The sequence below is a fragment of the Rosa chinensis genome, unplaced genomic scaffold (assembly GCF_002994745.2).
Source record: "Rosa chinensis cultivar Old Blush unplaced genomic scaffold, RchiOBHm-V2 RchiOBHmChr0c06, whole genome shotgun sequence".
NCBI lineage: Eukaryota > Viridiplantae > Streptophyta > Magnoliopsida > Rosales > Rosaceae > Rosa > Rosa chinensis.
Window position 1 is genome coordinate 313,537 of NW_020126820.1, and position 19,048 is coordinate 332,584.

The 19,048-nt window shown below is 37.9% G+C and overlaps 1 non-coding gene across 1 annotated transcript; it reads right to left on the reverse strand.

The window, feature by feature from the left end:
• Nucleotides 1–302: 302 nt before the first annotated feature.
• On the reverse strand, nt 303–409 carry LOC112181206. The gene has a single exon (XR_002928722.1). It is a non-coding gene; the product is annotated as a small nucleolar RNA R71 (small nucleolar RNA).
• Nucleotides 410–19,048: the final 18,639 nt, after the last annotated feature.

Sequence of the window (19,048 nt, forward strand, 5' to 3'; positions counted from 1 at the left end):
CTGCAGCTGAGGGGGCAACAGCTGATTTTGAATTGAAGTCTGGGCTACTTCATCGTCTTCCTACATTCCATGGACTCTCTATGGAAGATCCCAACAACCACTTGATGGAATTTCAGTTCATCTGCACTAGCATGAAGCCTCAAGGAGCTGATGAGCATATTTTGAAGTTAAAAGCCTTCCCATTTTCGTTGGCTGACAAGGCAAAGCAATGGCTTTATGAGTTGCCAAGTGGACGGATTACATCTTGGGCTGATATGATGAAGGCGTTTCTTGAGAAATATTTCCCTACATCTCGCATCATCATGCTTAGGAAGAAGATAAGTGGAATTCAACAAGGGCAAGATGAGTCCTACGCAGATTACTATGAGAGGTTCAAGTCTCTCACCACTCAATGCCCTCAACATGGCATGAAGGATGAGACCTTGCTCACTTGTTTTTATGATGGGCTCACCAACTTGGAAAGAGACATGCTAGATGCAGCTTCTGGTGGATCGTTTGTTGACAAGGAACCTGCGGCTGGAATGGTTCTGATTGAGAATAGGGCCTTGAATCAACAACAATATGGAAGCTCTAGGCCCAAATCCACCACCACACGTGAAAGGGTCCATGAGGTAAGTACTTTAGCTCAATTGGAGGATAAAATTAACAAACTTACTTCTCTTGTGTCTCAGGGAGCGCATGGACAAGTTATGGTGTGTGGAGTTTGCTCAATGCAAGGGCATGTGTCTGATCAATGCCCTCAACTCATGGAAAGTGGAGGACAGGAAGGTGTTAACGCCATAGGTTTCCAACAAGGGTACCAACGTCCTAGGAATGATCCTTACTCGAATACCTACAATCCTGGATGGAGGGATCACCCCAATTTTCGTTGGAAGGACAATGACAACGTTCAAAGTGCACCTCAAGGGTTCCAACAACGTCCTCAAGGCTTTTATCAAAAGCCTCAACCTCCTAACCCTACTCCTTTCAATTCGAATTATAATTCAAATGCTTCTTTTTCTTCTTCTAATGATGAATTGATCCGAACTCTAACCAAATCTACTCAAGCTTTAATTGCAGGTCAAACTCATCATGGGAATCAGATCAATGCCATATCCACGGATGTGAATGAGATGAAGAAGCAAATGAGTCAAGTTGTGGAGTTTATGGGTAAGTTTCATGAGCAAGGAAAATTACCAAGTGGTACCATCCCTAATCCTCACTTTGAGCAAGCAAAGGTCGTCACTACAAGGAGTGGTAAGACCCTTGTAGACCCTCCAAAGCCTCCTAAGAAGGTTTCAACGTCAACATTAGAGGAGGAGGAGGACCCTGCAACGTCTAAGGCTCATGTGACACCTCCTACTGCAGAACCGAAACCTAAAGGACAAGTTTCTAACTCTTTCAATTCGGTTATTACTAATCCATCTTCTTCTCCTTTGCCTTTCCCAAGCAGATATGCTAAGTCCAAGAAGGATGAGGCCGAAAAGGCCATCTTGGAAACCTTCAAGAAAGTGCAAATCAACATACCTCTCCTTGAGGCCATAAAGCAAATTCCTAAGTATGCAAAATTTTTGAAGGAACTTTGCACCACAAGGAGACAAAACCGTGAGAGAGAAGTGGTGAAGGTAAGTGAGAACGTCTCAGCTGTGCTTCAACGCAAAATGCCTGACAAGTGTAAGGATCCAGGGAGTTTTTCTATCCCTTGTGTTATTGGAACCACTAGATTTGAAAATGCCATGCTAGACTTAGGTGCGTCTATAAATGTTATGCCATATTCTGTTTATGCATCTCTAGGTCTAGGTGAACTTAAACATGATAATGTTATTATTCAATTGGCAGATCGATCTAATGCATACCCTAAGGGGTTAGTTGAGGATGTACTTGTGCAGGTGGGTGAGTTAATCTTCCCAGCTGATTTTTACGTCCTAGAGATGGAGGAGCCTTCTCCCAAGTCAACGCCACTTTTGCTAGGTCGTCCCTTCATGAGGACGGCTAGGACTAAAATTGATGTGTATTCTGGCACCTTGTCAATGGAATTCGATGGAGAAGTTGTTGGCTTCAACATTTTTGAAGCTATGAGGTATCCCCTAAGTGATTTTCAATCATGTTTTTCTATTGATATACTTGATGAACTTGCGCAGAAATTCATGGAGATTATGGAGGATGATGCCATGGCTTCAACCATTGCAAGTGGCGTTGGCATTCTTGAAAATGGCGTCACCATACCTAAGGAAGAGCTCACGGATTCTTATGAATCTATCCACCTAGAAAACGTTGCTTCTCTTGAGGCAACGTCCTATGTAGGTAGGTCAAGTCCTTCTTTTTCACTTTCCATCTCTACTAATAAACCTTTACCTTCAGTGATCCAGGCACCTACCCTAGAACTAAAGCCATTGCCAGATCATTTGAAGTATGTTTATTTGGGAGATAAAGAGACATTGCCTGTAATCATTTCATCATCCTTGACGCCAACTCAAGAGGACAAACTTGTGGAGATGCTTAAGAGACACAAAACTGCAATTGGTTGGACCTTGGCAGATATCAAGGGAATTAGCCCTACCACCTGTGTCCATAGGATTTTGCTTGAGGAGGGAGCTAAGCCAACTAGGGAGGCTCAAAGACGATTGAATCCACCCATGATGGAAGTTGTGAAGAAAGAAGTCATCAAGCTTCTTGATTGTGGCGTCATATACCCTATTTCAGATTCTAAGTGGGTTTCACCAGTTCAAGTTGTGCCAAAGAAGTCTGGAATAACTGTTGTGAAGAATGCAGAGAATGAGTTAGTGCCTCAGAGAACTGTGACTGGACATCGAGTTTGTATTGACTATAGGAAGCTCAACGCCACTACTAGGAAGGATCACTTCCCTTTGCCATTCATTGATCAGATGCTTGAGAGGTTAGCTGGCCATGAGTTTTATTGCTTCTTGGATGGATATTCTGGTTACAATCAAATCGCCATTGCTCATGAGGATCAAGAGAAAACGACCTTCACTTGTCCTTTTGGAACGTTTGCCTACAGAAGAATGCCATTCGGACTATGCAACGCCCCAGGTACGTTTCAAAGGTGCATGGTAAGTATCTTTTCTGATTTTATTGAGAAAATTATTGAAGTTTTTATGGATGACTTTTCTGTCTTTGGTAAAGATTTCGAAAATTGCTTAAGTAACTTAGAATTGATACTTGTACGTTGTGAAGAAACTAACCTTGTTTTAAATTGGGAAAAATGTCACTTTATGGTTAAACAGGGAATAGTTTTAGGGCATATTATCTCTAAACGTGGAATTGAAGTAGATAAAGCTAAAGTAGATCTTGTTAGATACTTACCATACCCCACAAGTGTGAGGGAGGTCCGTTCTTTTCTTGGACATGCAGGTTTCTACAGGCGCTTTATCAAGGACTTCTCCAAGATTTCTAGGCCCCTATGTCGTCTACTTCAAAAGGAAGTGGCGTTTGAGTTTGATGAGGATTGCAAGAAGGCATTCAACACTTTGAAGGAGCTTCTAACGTCTGCACCAATTATGCTTCCACCAGATTGGTCTCTACCCTTTGAGATCATGTGTGACGCCTCAGATTATGCCATTGGGGCCGTGCTAGGACAAAGAAGGGACAAGAAGCCCCACGCCATCTACTATGCTTCTAGGACCCTTAATGATGCTCAACTCAATTACTCTACAACTGAAAAAGAACTTTTAGCTGTTGTTTTTGCCTTAGAGAAATTTCGATCTTATTTGTTGGGTACTAAAGTTATTATTTATTCTGATCATGCAGCTCTTAGGTACCTGATGTCAAAGAAGGAGGCAAAACCTAGGCTAATTCGTTGGATACTCTTGCTTCAAGAGTTTGACGTTGAGATCAAGGACAAGAAGGGCTCTGACAACGTTGTGGCTGATCACTTGAGTAGGCTAGTGAGTGAAGAGGACGCCATACCCTTAGTGGAGATGTTTCCGGATGAACAACTCTTCGGAATCCAGGTAAGTGAGCCTTGGTATGCAGATATTGTTAATTATTTGGTGTCCAAAACGTTCCCTAGTAATATGCTAAGTGTTCAACGTGATAGACTTAAGTTTTTAGCTAGACAATATGTTTGGGATGATCCTTACTTGTGGAAATATTGTTCTGATAAATTGATAAGGAGATGTGTGCCTAATAATGAACAAAAAGCTATACTTGAGTTTTGTCATTCTAAACAATGTGGTGGTCACTTTGGCTCGGATAGAACTGCTAGGAAGGTGTTGGAATGTGGTTTTTATTGGCCTACTATATTTAAAGATGCATATAATTTTTGTATGACATGTGATAGGTGCCAAAGAACTGGTAATTTAGGACCTAGAGATCAAATGCCTTTAACTCCTGTTATAATAGTCGAAATCTTTTATGTTTGGGGTATAGATTTCATGGGTCCTTTTCCTTCATCTAATGGGTTCCTTTATATTCTCTTGGCTGTTGATTATGTTTCTAAGTGGGTGGAAGCGAAAGCCACCAGGACTAATGATTCTAAGGTTGTTGCAGAGTTTATAAAGTCTAATATTTTTAGTAGGTTTGGCATGCCTAGAGCACTCATTAGTGATGGAGGTTCTCACTTTTGCAACAAGACCATTGAAGCGTTGCTTAGGAAGTATCATGTGACCCATAAGGTTTCAACGCCTTATCATCCTCAAACAAGTGGACAAGCAGAAGTTTCAAATAGGGAGATCAAGAGGATACTTGAGAAAACCGTGGGTCCTTCAAGGAAAGATTGGAGCCAACGTTTGGAGGATGCTCTTTGGGCATATAGGACGGCTTTCAAGACACTAATTGGGATGTCACCATTTCGTTTGGTGTATGGGAAACCGTGTCACTTACCTGTGGAGTTGGAGCATCGAGCTTGGTGGGCAATCAAGACATTCAACATGGAATTGGATGAAGCTGGACTTCATAGGAAATTGCAACTCAATGAGCTTGAGGAAATTCGGAATGATGCCTATGATAGTGCACGGATTTACAAGGAAAAGACAAAGGCTTTTCATGATAAGATGATTCGTGGAAAGACCTTTGTAATTGGTCAAAAAGTTCTTTTATTTCATTCTAGATTGAGACTTTTTCCTGGTAAGTTACGTTCTCGATGGGTTGGTCCTTTTATAGTTACTAATGTCTTTCCTCATGGTGCTATACAGATAAAGAGTCATATAACTGGAGCGGAATTCAAAGTGAATGGACATCGTCTTAAGCCTTACTATGAGGCGTTTGTGGAGCATAATGTGGAGGATGTACCCCTCCAAGAGGCGCCACAACCAGAAGAGTAAATGAAGGTGCAAGTCTAGGCTGAAAGACTTTAAACATTAAGCGCTGCATGGGAGGCAACCCATTTCATCCGTAGCTGTGGAGGAGTCATCAACGCAGATTTGCTTTCTTGCACTCTTCCCTTCTCTTTTTATTTCGAAAACTTTGTCTTTATTTTTAGATTTCTTGCGTTAACTCTTATGCCATGCTTGATTGATGTTTTGTATGCTTTATACTTGTTTATACATTAAGGACAATGCATGATTCAAGTGTGGGGGAAGGGTATAACGTTTCACTTTGTTTTTAGGAGCTAGTTTTGTGGTTATAAAAAGAAAACAAAATAAAAAATCGGAAAAATCAGAAAATAAAAAGAAATTTTGCGTTAACTTTTGTTTTAGGTTTTGTGTTTACTATTTCGGTTTTATACTTATGTGTTTTGCTTGTTTGGTTATTGTTAGAGTCAAAATGATTTTTGGGTAAATATCTTCTTCATCGTAGGCGCATCCAATGGGATGTGATGTCTAGGTTGATTGGATACGAGAAGTGCTGACAAAGGGTCTCGTCCCCTGTCAATCAAGTGAGCTGAGCTCCGCCAAAATCGTTCCTCTCTTCACCTGGTCATGTTCCAAAGGAGTTACCGAAAGGAGAAGGGAAATATCCCTAAGTCCAAAACATTTTTTTCATGTTTGTTGCGTCACTTTATGTGTTGTTTTTGTTTTGTTTTGTGATCGAGTCTTAGGATGCCCTTTTAACTGTCTAGGATGAGCTTATATCTCTGAAATTAAGGCTAAAAGAGGATCACAAGATTGAGATAATGTTTGATGATATTCTTTGGTTAATTATGATTTATGAAAAGCATATGAATGTGTAGTAGATATGGTGCATGCGTAACTTTGGTACAGAATATGAACATGTGGATGATAAGTTATGATTCATAATAAACCCTTGTGAGAATTTGAGCCATGTGCCCTTTCTTTGTGAGTGATTAATGAAAAAATGAATTATACTCTTATTTTCTTGGCGATGATTTTGTTGATCTCATTATTCTTTCATCTTGATTGACTACTTGCCATAGATTAAGTTTGATGGACTAGAGAATGCTAGAATTCACTGTTATGCTTGTTGAGACGTTTATGATCAATATATGGCCCTGATTCTGGAAAGGATAAAGGTACTTACTTAGGATTTTTACCACCATAGCCAAATATAGCATGTGTCCCTAATTGTGCCCGTCGTGGGACTCCCCTAGGTTAACCATTTTTGAGCCTACATTGAGCCTTTTCTTTCATCACCCTCAAAATTCCTTAACCTTAACCTTAGTATAGTTATATCCATACCCTTTGTTCTAAAGACTTAGTGGAGCATATTTTTGAGACTTTGCTTGGAGTTTTGGCGTCAATGATGATTTTTGAAGACATGAAGAAGTTCAAGTGTGGGGGTAGACTTGTCCATAGAAAGAAATATTGTATGTAATTGCCGAAAGAAAAAAAATATTGAAATCGTAAGAAGAAAAAAAAGAAATATATTTCGGCAATTAAAGAAAAAAAAATGTGTGTTATTGTTTATGTTTATGGATTTTAGTCCCCTATACTTTGTGGATTTGGAGTTTGCTTGGAAGTGAAGACCCATTGTTGAAGATTTTGGTCTTTGTCCAATTCACTTGTTCGAAAGAAGGTTAGAATGAAGTATGGGCCCAACATGATGGCACTTGGCCCTTTTATAAAGCTCTGGAGGACATGACGTTTGCTATGCTTTGGTGGAATTCGAAATTTGGTCTCTCTACATCAACAAGTGCTCTACTAGGTTTTTAGGATACTTTGTGATTTTCCTATCCCTTCGTTTCTTTTAACCTTAAGCCTTGACCCCATTACAACCTTAAATTGTAAGACCTCTTTGATCCTTAAGATGGGACAGCCTTTGATCTGTGGAGATGAGTTATAACTGTTGAACTTATGGTTTGGGTTCATCTGTGCAAGTAGTTGATATCTTTCATGAGATCTTTTGAAAAAATGAATATATGTGCTTTCGTTTCTTATACATATGTGATTTACTTGTTATTCTTTCACATATACTTGAGTGATAAGCTTTTAAGCATGAGCCTTGAATCTGAGAGAAGAAAGAGTGATATATCCATGTGAGGTTTGAATCATGATTTGTTTGAAATATGTTGAGCTACACCCATCACCATTGTTTACCCCCAAGTCTTACATGCTTATATGTGGATTCTATTTTGTAATTAGCTCTTGAATATCTTGAAGATGTGATGCTTGGTTAAGTGCTAATCTTGGTGACTTGAAAGTATGAGATTTCTGAGACAATATGTTAAAGGGCAGTAGAAGTCATTTGTGTGTCAATGTTTTTGAGTCTTGAGTCTTTGTTTTTCGTTTTCTCTACTTAGTATTTTCGTTAGTTTCTTTGTTTTGTGTCTTAGTCTTTTTGGTTTGTTATGTTGATTTTGCTAAGGGACTAGCAAAAGCTAAGTGTGGGGGAATTTGATAGGAGCATAAAATGCGACGTTTATAATGTTTAAACCCTATATTTTGCTAAGTTATTTCCTTTATCTCGATCAATTTAACTTAGTTAGTGTTTTTCAGGTGAAAATGGAGTCTCAAAGTCCAAAAATGGCTAAGGAAGGCACAAGTGGCGCAGAAATGGAAAGAAATGAAGAAATGGAAGTTCTCCGAGTTTGACTAGGAAAAGGAATCCTAGTTGGAGTAGGAATCAGAAGCTGACTTGGACTCAAACTCTTAAGTCGTGGAAATTAGAAGTTCTACTTGGACAGGAAAACCCAATTCTACTCAGATAAGGAATTCTAGTATGATAAGGAGTCCCTGTTGGATAAGGATTACTCAAGAAGGTTCCGGAAGAGTGTAGAAGAATCGCAGAAAAGAAGTTTGTATTCAACTAGGAAACCTACTTGCATATGGAGTTCTACTCATAATAGGAGAGCTATGGAACGATCATGAAGCATCTAGAAGTCTCAAGAAGGTCATATGCCGTGCACATGGAAGAGAAAGCAACAAGGAATTCGGATTTCAAAGCAATGTGGAGTTTGGATTTCTAGTTGAGTAAGGATTGGAATTTCATGAGATTCTTGAGGGTTCTTGAAGGTTCTTGACGTTTCTACTTCAGAATAGGCGTGGAAGGCATGTGAGAGGCATGTGATGCAAAGGGAAACCGAATTGGACTCAACTTGTGCATTAAAAGTCAAATCCATTACAGATTCGGAAATCTGCCTGTGCAGATCAGTCAACTTCAACGGAGTGTCAAAAATCGCTCAGAGCTCAGAAAATTATGATCTTTATATGGTTGGAAAGCTACAGATGTGTAGTTTCCAGAGCTTTTTACAGCTCATCAATAGCTATTTTCTAGAGAAAGTTATGGCCGTTTTAGTGGACTGAGGTCAATGCTGCCGGAAATCTGTTTTGAGAGAAAGAAGTCCTAAATCAACACGAACTAAGAGAAACCAAGTAGAAACGAATTGGGAGTGCCTTGAGACGTTCTACTATATATACCTTGTGTATTAGACGTTCAGGGTTGACACATTATTCTCCACAATTTCGTTTCTCACCGGTTTGCTCTTGAGTTTCAGGTTTTTGCATCTACAAGTTCCTAGCCGTGCCATCCTCCATCCTAGCCGTGAATTCTACCTTGTGTTGCTGCCTTGGATCTGCTTTGGACCTTGGGACGTAGTCAAGGGTTGTTCATACCATCTTCCCTATGTTTTCTTTACGGTTTAGTGTTTTTGTAGTTGTATTTTCTGTTTTGTTTTCCTTATGTGTAAAACCGAAACCATGAGATAACTTTCTGATTTTTGAATGAGATTTTGATGTTCTTTTCAATGATTGATTGGTTTATGTATGTTTGATCTTTATTTGTTGCCGAAATATGGAATGATAATCTGGTTTTGTTTTATGGAAAACTTTTATGTGTTCTTGTTCTTTGGGTGCGCAACTTAGGATGATTGCATGTAATTGGAGCTAGTAATTAGGTGAACGCTTGTTGATCCTAGTTCGTTAAAGTAGTAAAGGCTTTGTACAAAGGTCGAGATCAGATTATGCATGTAATGAAAAGACTTGCTTTGAGTACTTGAATTTGCATGTTTATTGACTAAACTTTCACTTGTGCTTAATGATTCGAATGCATGAGATCATGAGTTGCTTTGATTGTGTGATACCTGCATTTGAAGTATATTGTTTAGGCGCTTGTTCTACTCAATTGTGTAAAGGGAAGTCATATAAGGGACATTGGGCGCTTGTAACTTTGTTTCTTGGTTGATATCGTTTCATGGTAACTAAAAGATTAAAGATTGCATGAATGGATTGTTCTTGATTAGTTCTTGAAAAATTGTTCTTCAAAAATTCTTCTTTTCCCACCTATGTAAATAAAAACGTTTTCAATCTTTGTTTATTTTCTGAAAATTTATGTTTTCAATCTTCAAAAACCCCCCATCTTTATGTTTTCTTGTTTGTGTAAATAAATAAAATTAACTTAGATTTTTAGGTAGCATGTTAACCTAGTTAAATAAAAATAATAAATAAAAAAAATAATAATAAATGTTTTTAATTCGTGAATAGTGTCTCCGTGAATAGTAAATATGTGTTTGTTTTAGTTTTAGTGTTTTTTAGGAGTTTGTTATGAGTTTGTTATGTGCTCCTATTTTTTAGGGATTAGCTCCTAAATTTTAGGGAAAGTAGTTAGAGTTAGTTTTGACTTAGTATTTTGTGTTTGACTTGGTCAATAATTTGTTTTCTTAATAATTAAGTAACCCTAATTAGTATATAACTAGTAATCCTTGTTGTATATGGATTCCCAATATGATTTGGACTTGTAAATTGTGTATAAATAGGAGTAGGATTTCTAAACCTTTTCTAACTTGTTTTCTCTCTTATTTTCGTCCATGCCTATATATATACTTGTATATTTTTGTTATTCTCTCATTCCTTGCTCTCTAAATTCGTGTGAATGTATGTATGCTCTCTAATTCTTTGTTGTTTCTTTTGTTGTTCGAAATTTATGCATGCTTGTACTTGTAAAAATTCTAATTTTTGTGTAATGTATATTCTATGTTTCTTTGATTTGTTTCTCACATGTTAGCACCCTCAATCCCCGGCTTGAACGATCCCTGCTTATCCTATACTAACGCTCGACATTTTCAGGGTTTAAATTGGCGAATGCTTTTGCACGTATCAAAACTTCATTGGTGGGCTTTCCTCATTTTCGCAGGGTTTCCTGGTTGGACCAGGAAAACTTCTTTTCTTCATTTCTGCTCATTTCTGTGGCTCATTGTTCTCCATCTTTGCTCCCCTTGTAGTTCACAAGCTCCTCTTTCCATTTATGAGTTCATTTCCACTTTCTAGCTCGGAGGTCCTGAAAATAGAAACTAGTAAGAAAAATAGAAACTTTCCTAAAATGAAAAATGGCAACTTTCCTAAACTGAAAATGGGAAACTTTCTAAAAATGAAAAATAGAAACTACTGAAAAATGGAAACTTACTAAAAATGATAAATAGAAACTACAAAAATAGAAACTTTCTACAAATAGGAGTTTTCCTAATCAAAGAATGGAAACTTTCCTAAACAGGGTTTTATTAAGGAAATAACGCAGAAAATGTAGGGAAAAACAAGTAAAACGTCGCATTAATATGCTCCTATCAAATTCCCCCACACTTAGCTTTTGCTAGTCCCTTAGCAAAATCACACTAAGACTCAACAGAAATTAAAGACTCTAAACATATAAAGACTCTATAGCCCTTCAACTTTTTGTCTCAGCAATCTCTTACTTTCACAACACCAAGATTAGCACTTCACCAAGAATAAATGTTTAGGCATTCGAGAGTTAATTAAAACACATAAGTTACATATACACAAGTAGGACTTGGTTAGAACAATGGTGATGGTTTCTGTTAAGCATGCTTCAAACAAGTATGATTCAAATCCTCACAAGTTATATCCACTCTTTCTTCTCTCAGATCATGGCAATGCTTAAAAGCTTATACACTCAAGTATATGTGAAAGATAGCAAGTATATCACATAATTCAAGAAACGAAAGCACATGTATAATTTTCTTTAAAGATCTCATGAAGGATACCAACTACTTGCACAGATGGACCCAAGCCATAGGTTCAACTCTTGTAACTCATCTCCACATCAAGGGCTGTCCCATCTTAAGGATCAAGAAGGTCTTCTTAAAGGTTGTAATGGGGCCAAGGCTCAAGGTTTAAAGAAACGAAGGGTAAGGATTTATCAAAGTATCCTAAAAACCTGGCAGAGCATATGTAGATGTAGAGACCTCAAGAAATCCACCAAGGCATTGCAAAAACGTCACTTTCCCTAGAGGTAACGTAAAAGGGGCCTAATGTCTTCATGTTGGGCCCAATCTTCATTGTAAACTTCCCTTAAACTATAGTGAATGGACAAAGGCCAGATTTTTCTTTAGTGGGCCTTCATTTCAACGCAGACTCCAAAATCACTAAGTATGGGGACTAAAATCCATAATTATTTCTTTCTTTTCTTTTTAGCCGTATACAATTTTCTTTTCTTTTCATTTTTCACGGCTTTCACATATTTTTTTTTTTTCTTTATGGACAAGTCTACCCCCACACTTGAACTTTCACCTCCTCTCAATTTTCATCTTTAGCACCAAACCCACGTAGTATGTCTCAAAAGATAGCTCCACTAAGTTCTTAGAACAAAGGGTAGGGTTGTAACTATACTAAGCTTCATGGTTAAGGGTTTTAAGGGTGATGAATGAAAAGGCTTAATGTAGGCTCAAAGGGGCTTATCTAGGGGGGTCCCACGACGGGCACAAATGGGGACACAGGTTTATTTGGCAATGGTGGTAATTCCTAGGGTGCCTCTATCCCTTCCAGAATCAGGGCCATGTATTGATAACGTCTCAACAAGCACAAGAGTGAATTCTAGCATTCTCTAGTCCATCAAACTTAATCTATGGCAAGCAATCAATCAAATGAAAGAATAATGAGATCATCAGAATATCGCCAAGAAATTTAGAATATATATTTTCGATTCACTCCAAGGAAAAAGGGACATGGCTCAAATATCTCACATGGGCGTTTATGAATCAAAACTCATCTTAACATGCTCATTCTGTACCAAAGTTTCGAAATCCCTATCCACTACACATGCATATATTTCTCATATATCTGAATTAACCAAAGAATACCGTGTTTAAATCATCTCAATTTTGTGATCCTCTTTTAGTCATGATTTCAGAGATATAGAATCATCCTAGACAGTTGAAAGGGCATCCTAAGACTCAAAACAAAAACAAAAGCAACGAAAATTTTTGACTTTTTTTTGACATTTTTCAATTTTTTTGTATTTTTCAATATATGACTCAAAACAAAAGTGTAAATCCCTTCCCCCACACTTAAATATTGCATTGTCCTCAATGTAATCAAGAAAAAGCATGCAATGAAACACTTAAGCATATAGGGATGAAATTTACGAAAATAACTACTAAAATAAAGAAAAATTGGAGAAGTAAAAAGGGAGAGATAAAACAAATCTGCGTTGATGACTCCTCCACAGCTACTTCTGAATTGGGTTGCCTCCCAAGCAGCGCTTAATGTTTATAGTCTTTCAGCCTAGACTTGTACCTCCATTTACTCCTCAGGGTTTGGAACGTTTTGGAGGGGTACATCCTCCACTTCATGTTCCACAAAGGCCTCATAGTAAGGCTTCAAGCGATGGCCATTCACTTTGAACTCGTTGCCTGTTTGTTCACTCTTTATCTGCACAGCTCCATGGGAGAACACATTAGTGATAACAAAAGGCCCAATCCAACGAGAACGAAGTTTACCTGGGAAGAGTTTGAGACGAGAATGGAAGAGAAGAACTTTTTGTCCCACAACAAAAGTCTTCCTTCGAATCATTTTCTCATGGAATGCCTTAGTCTTGTCCTTGTAAATCTTAGCACTCTCGAAGGCATCATTCCTAATCTCCTCTAACTCTTGCAATTGCAACTTCCTATGAAGCCCAGCTGCATCTATATCCATGTTGAACTGCTTCACAGCCCACCAAGCTCTATGCTCCAACTCCACAGGTAAATGGCAAGGTTTGCCATAGACTATTCGATATGGGGACATACCTATGGGGGTTTTGTATGCAGTTCTGTAGGCCCACAAAGCATCCTCTAGACGCAAAGACCAGTCCTTCCTGTTGGGGTTCACAGTCTTCTCCAATATCCCCTTGATCTGACGATTAGAGACCTCAGCCTGCCCACTAGTTTGGGGGTGATAAGGTGTAGAAACCTTATGTGTCACATCATATCTCTTCAAAAGAGCCTCAATCGTCCGATTGCAAAAATGGGATCCACCATCACTAATGAGAACTCTAGGCATTCCGAACCTGCTAAAGATGTTAGACTTGATAAAATCTGCAACAACCTTAGAGTCATTAGTTCTAGTGGCCTTTGCTTCCACCCATTTGGAAACATAGTCCACTGCAAGTAAGATATAGAGAAACCCAAAAGATGAAGGGAAAGGTCCCATGAAATCTATACCCCAGACATCAAAGATTTCAACAGTTATGATATTAGTTAAGGGCATTTGATCTCTAGGACCTAGATTTCCTGTTCTTTGGCACTTATCACAAGTTAAACAATACGCATGTGCATCCCTAAATAATGTTGGCCAATAGAACCCAGACTCTAGTACCTTAAATGCAGTCTTCTTAGACCCAAAGTGACCCCCACATGCTTTAGAGTGGCAAAACGAAAGTATAGCATTATGTTCATGTTCAGGCACACATCTTCTAATCAATTGATCAGAACAATATTTCCACAGATAAGGTTCATCCCAAACATATTGCTTAATAGTTTTCTTAAGCCTATCTCTATGAGCACGTGACATGGTATCAGGAATCTTCCTAGACACAATATAATTCACAATGTCTGCATACCATGGTTCACTTACCTGAAGTCCAAAGAGCTGTGATGCGGCTGAAATAGCCTCACAATTTAACCCTGCAAAATGTAGTTGTCAGTATAGGATAAGCAGGGATCGTTCAGTCCGGGGATTGTAGGGTACACCTACACAAAAAGGTCAATTAACAAATAAAAGAATAAAATGGGGGTTTTGGAATTTGGTTTCTAATCTACTAAAAATAAAAACAAAGCAAATAAAACTATATACAATGATCGACTTCCCTAACCTAGACCAATACCACTCGGAAATTACTAAGTGTAAAAACAGAAAATTCATTTCAACATGCTACAAAAATGTGCCCACCTTAAATGCCTAGATAAGAGCTCAAATGAAAAGCCTCAGCGGATCAATCCACTTATCTGATTCATTCTAATGTAGGCTTGAATCGGAAAAGTCCTTACCAAGCCTAATACTACTAATTTTCGAAAACACTCAGCGTAATTCTCTTAACTAGTAGTATTATCTAACCCTCGAATCAACTCACACGTGCAAATTAACCATTAGACATAGAATTTAACACGTAATTTCCAGAATCGTTTAACCATTGAACATAGTTTTTACCACTTTTTAGAACTAATTGCTACTTGTTTAACTCAGCGCCTTAACAAATAACAATTACTCTTGGCAAATTAAGAAAACACACAAGAACTCTCACCATTATTCTAGCATGCAAACTTATTAACCTAACTCTGAAAATTACCTAAACACGTAAAAGGGCACAAGATTGTAACATGCATCATAAAAGAATTCTCGAAATTAACTCAATAATAAACTGAAAATCTCAAAAATATTAATAAAAATATTCTGAAAATTCCATGTCTCCAATTACACAACTCGCAAATTGAAACACACAAAACCGAAACAAAAATTATAAGTAGAGTCATAGTTACACTTTGAAGCTTTCCTCAGCGGCTTAGCAACACGGTGATGAACTCGTCTCTGCGATGGTGGTGGAGCGTCCTTGACTCAGCACCTTAGAGCTTTGTAGATTGATGGATGGATGGTGTCACGGTCTTGTAAGATATGAAGGTTTGAGGAGTGAATTGGGTAGTCTTGGAATGATCTTGGCTGGGAAGTGATCTTTGGCTGGGAAGTGATCTTGGCTGGGAAGTGATAGGAAATGAATTATCTTGGCTGGGAAGTGATCTTGGCTGGGAAGTGATGCAAATTCAGTTCTGGACGTTGCCTATTTATAGGGGAGCATTGGTTGGCTTTCCCAACTGAAACGTCTTCTTTATGGCCTTAACTCCTCTCATAATGGGGCAATTCCTTTAATTTCCAAACTGAAACATCTTTCTCTTATTTATTTTTCCAGCTGAAACATCTTTTTCTTTTATTCCTCAACTGAAAACGTCTTTTCTCCTTTATTCCCCAACTGAAAACGTCTTTCTCTTATTTATTTTCCAGCTGAAACATCTTTTTTTCTTTTATTCCTCAACTGAAAACATCTTTTCTCCTTTATTTCCCTTCTTCATTGGTTGATCAAATATCTTAATGCTTTATTTTATGACTCCATCATTGCTGTTTCCAAGAGTTCAACCAGGCAACGTTTCCTACAACAAGCAGGAGAATATCAGAATTTTCTAGAGAAAATAAAGGAAAATTAAAATGTAAAGACCGCAAAAATAGTTGACAGTTAGGAATCCTGATCCAGCTAGGATTTTTCATGAATTTTACTTTTTCCGCCTATTTCACTCCAAACACTCAACAAGACTTTCAAAATGACTTAATGACTCAAAACACTAAACTAAGGGAGAAATAAGGCTAAAATGAGGCACATAATTAATAATATCGTCACACTTTTTTGCTCCTATCAACTACCCCACACTTAGCTTTTGCTAGTCCCTTAGCAAAACAAAAATACAAAACAAAACAAAGACTATTGCTCCTAACTTTTGTCTCAGAGACTCCAAACTCATGGCTTTCACGTTTAAACACTTAATCAAAATCGCATAGATAATTCCATTGTTAATAAACATGTGACATTCATATGACTAAGCAAGATATGGAGAACTTAAGTTATACAGTGAATGATAGCATGTTTCGAACAAGTCCAATCCAAACTCACAAGGCATACTCTCAATTTTTCTCTCAGAAATGGCTATGCTTAAAAGCTTCACACTCAAGTATATGCAAGAGAACAAATTGTAAGGCAACAAACAGCTTACATATTTCATCAATAAAAGCATTTTGTGAAGATTTATTAAAGACCTCATGAAATGACTAAGTGCACAAATGGACCTAAACCATAAGCTCGACTGCATAACTGACTCCACTAACCAAAGACTGCCCATCTCAAGGATCAAGTAAGCACTTAAAACAGGTTGTAATGGGGCTAAGCTAGGGTTTTCGAAATGAAGATTAAGGATACAAAAATCCTAAGGACCTAGCAGAGCATATAAGGACCACCTTATGTCATCATTTTTGCAGACCAAATATCATTGTTTTGGGCCAAACCTTCACTCTAACCAACATGGGAATGGACAAAGGCATAATTTTCAACTTTGAGCCTTCTACAAATTTGAAAGTCCAAAACCACAGTTCAACAATTTCCCAAGAGTTTTCTTTTCAATTTGCCTCCTCTTTTGCCGCTTTTCTTTCTTTCTTTTTCATTTTCATTTTCTTTCATTTTTTTTTTTTTACGGCAAATTTTTTTTTTTCTCTTCTTTTTTTCTTGGATTTTCCCCACCCCACACTTGTCTTTCATCGTCACCCCTACATACTATGTCATGCTCTACTAAGTCCCTAAGACAAGGGTAGAGATATCCTGTACTAAGCTCATGGTAGGGTAGTGAGGGTGATGAAACAAAGGTTTTCAACGTAGGCTCAAAGGGGTTCAGTCTAAGGAGTCCCACGACGGGCACAATTGGGGACACATGCTTGTTTGGCTTTGGTGGTTATCCTAATGCCTTCTATCCTATCCAGGATCAGTGCATATTATGGCATACAAGTTTTGACAGTCACAACAGCCGAGTTCTAGTACTCTCTAGTCCATTAAAATCTATGGCACATGATCATTGGATTTCCAAGAATGATGAGGTTTTGCAAATATAGCCATGAAATTATGAATTTATCAATAAGCACTCGAAAAGAAAGTATTTTAGCTCAACAGCTCACTTAGGGTAAAATGAATCAGACTTAATCCTAGCATGCTTAATGAACCAAGTTACAATCCTATCTTAAATCTTCATACAAGCATTACAATGTCGATTAACCACAGAATTCAATTAAGTCCTATTTCGATTGTGAAAACCTTCAGCCATGAATTCAGAGACATGTTCATCCTAGACCTTAGGAGCATCCTAAGACTCAAGCAAACAAAAAAAAAAAAAAAAAAAAAAACACTAAAAAAACCATAGAAATTTTTTTTTAATTTTTTTTTTTTAGGGAAGGGTAAAATAAACAAACAATAAACAAAGACACAAGTACAATTCAACCTAAGCAAGTGAAGGGATAGAAATTTCAAACTCTCGTTGATGGCTCCTTCACAGCTTCGGTTGAAATGGGTTGCCTCCCATGCAGCGCTTTAATATTTATAGTCCTTCAGCCTGGACTCTTCTTCTTGTTCACATGTGCTCATTCCTTGGGTGCCTCCTGGAGGGGTATCTCTTCCAATGTGTGCTCCACAAAGGACTCACCAGATCAAGTGTTAGTAACATATACAAGGTTAGGAATACAAACATTATGTCTTTCCTACTTTCTAAGTTACTTTTACATTTACATACTTAGGTACTGGAACAGAGGACCTTGGTGTGCAATGGGACCATAGAACAGCTACCCACGACAAGGTCATGTTTAATCCAATATACCTTCAGCATGTCACACAACATTTTGTTAGTTTGTTATAAACATAGTTAATATCTCAATTGATTCCAAGTTGTAAGTCGATCCCAATAGAAACCACTACTATTGGTGAGATACGATATAGGGATAGTCGCCCAGACGTAAGTCTCTTTCCTTTGTTTCAGAAGGCCGAATGGCCAGATTAAGAGGTAAGTGAGAGGGAGGACTCATTTTAGTGATACTACGGAGGCTACTCCCTCATTGAGGTTTAGGCCCCTATCGGCTACTCCCACATAGTGGTTTACGCTCATTCTATAGTATCTCTGAGATCCAATTGAACCCATCACCCAGGGTCTCAACCTAAGACACCATCCGTATGCGCCCCTTACTCAGCTGGGAAATTAACTTATGTGTTAGACCGTTCTCCAAGTGCTAATAAAGGCCGCCCTCAACCTCAAGAGACCTGAGTAAGGTACTAATGAAGGGTTTAGGCCAATATTAACAAAAGGGCCCTTGTCTACTCATACGATTTTACACACTTACAACAATTAAGTATTTAGCTGAATTCATATCCACATACAATTTTACAACAATTAAGTAAATTAATCTAAATGAAACACATACAATTTACAATATGCTTAAAAAAACAACTTCTACAAATTGTACAACAATGATAAAAGACATGCTTAATTTTGTAACACTCATAAAACTTAAACTAAATCACAATTAAAGCTTGGCCTAACCGAAATCGCAATTTGTCACCATTCCACAAGTGTAGTACAAAAATTAGCATGCATTTTATATACAACAAAATCGATGACACTTTAAGTGCAAGGGATTTTAACAATCCCCGGCAACGGCGCCAAAAATTGATGCGGCTGAAATAGCCTCACAATTTAACCCTGCAAAATGTAGTTGTCAGTATAGGATAAGCAGGGATCGTTCAGTCCGGGGATTGTAGGGTACACCTACACAAAAAGGTCAATTAACAAATAAAAGAATAAAATGGGGGTTTTGGAATTTGGTTTCTAATCTACTAAAAATAAAAACAAAGCAAATAAAACTATATACAATGA